The sequence below is a fragment of the Morone saxatilis genome, unplaced genomic scaffold (genome assembly GCF_004916995.1).
Source record: "Morone saxatilis isolate NCDOM2014 unplaced genomic scaffold, NCSU_SB_2.0 Contig16, whole genome shotgun sequence".
In the NCBI taxonomy this organism is placed as follows: Eukaryota; Metazoa; Chordata; class Actinopteri; family Moronidae; genus Morone; species Morone saxatilis.
The window spans coordinates 771,643-772,775 of NW_023339718.1; positions in this window are offsets into that span (position 1 = coordinate 771,643).

Sequence of the window (1,133 nt, forward strand, 5' to 3'; positions counted from 1 at the left end):
GTCAGTGAATCTTTGTCACCAAGAGTTGACGTCTCCAGCTGAGTTACAACTCCAAAGTTCACAATGGAAGCTTTATAAAAGCATTTAACAAGCTTTAAGTTGCTTGTTTTCTATCTCTATTTATGCTAAATGCAAGCTCTTGTTGTTATTGCAGAAGTTGAATACATCTGTAATATAATTTACTTTGTAAATGTCAGTGTGGTGCCCATTCCTCTGCACCCCAGTGGTAGCTACTAAAATGCCTCAAAGGGCTCTGCTGCAGAGGTAGATATATATATAAAAAACACATTAGGCCCCTGAATCCTGCAGCCAGTATATACAAACACACATTTATATTTATGTTATACATTTTCAGCCACTAGAACAGGATGGAATTATTGGTAACAGGTCATTATTTCAATCACAAAATGAATTTTTCACGTTGAGCAACCGAGCATGACACAGTTGCTAACATATATTGTCAGAAACTACCAAGATCTTATGTTTATGGTGCATTACTGACTTGAAGTGAATGTGTGTGTGTGTGTGAGTGCGTGTCATGAAGAGTTGGTTTGGCCGAGTGCCATGCAGCTGGAAGCCATCACAGAACCAATTACTTTCTGTCTTTTGCTCTCTTTTGCTCTCCTTCTTTCTTCCCTTCTCTCTCTCTCTGTCATTCTCTTCATCTCTCTCCTCTGCTCCCATTTTCTCTGTCTGTCTGATTTTAATTCTGCAGGCCTGTCTCTTTGTGAGCCAAGACTATAAGCTTCACATTTAACCCCTTAATTTTGCCCTCACTCATATCTTCCTTTGCACCAACTGATATAACACATCATCAAACATACTTCTACCTTTCCCTGGTCATCTCCAATGCCTTCTTTCACTCAAACTACATCACCCTCCTAATCATCCTCTTAAACATGTCATTGTTTGAGTCTTGACTTCTCCTCATCTTGCTTAGCAACTCAGGTTATTGATTCAGATGTGAAATGTTTGTAAGCCTGCATGTCCTGCCAACAGGCGTACAGACCAATTTACAGTAACATGTTTGAGCTGCAACTCATGTCATGAGTGAAGGGCGGCAAGAGTGTAAACACTGATTACAGATTGTGTACTGAATGAATGTGTCACCAGAGAGAGAGAGTGAGAGAGAG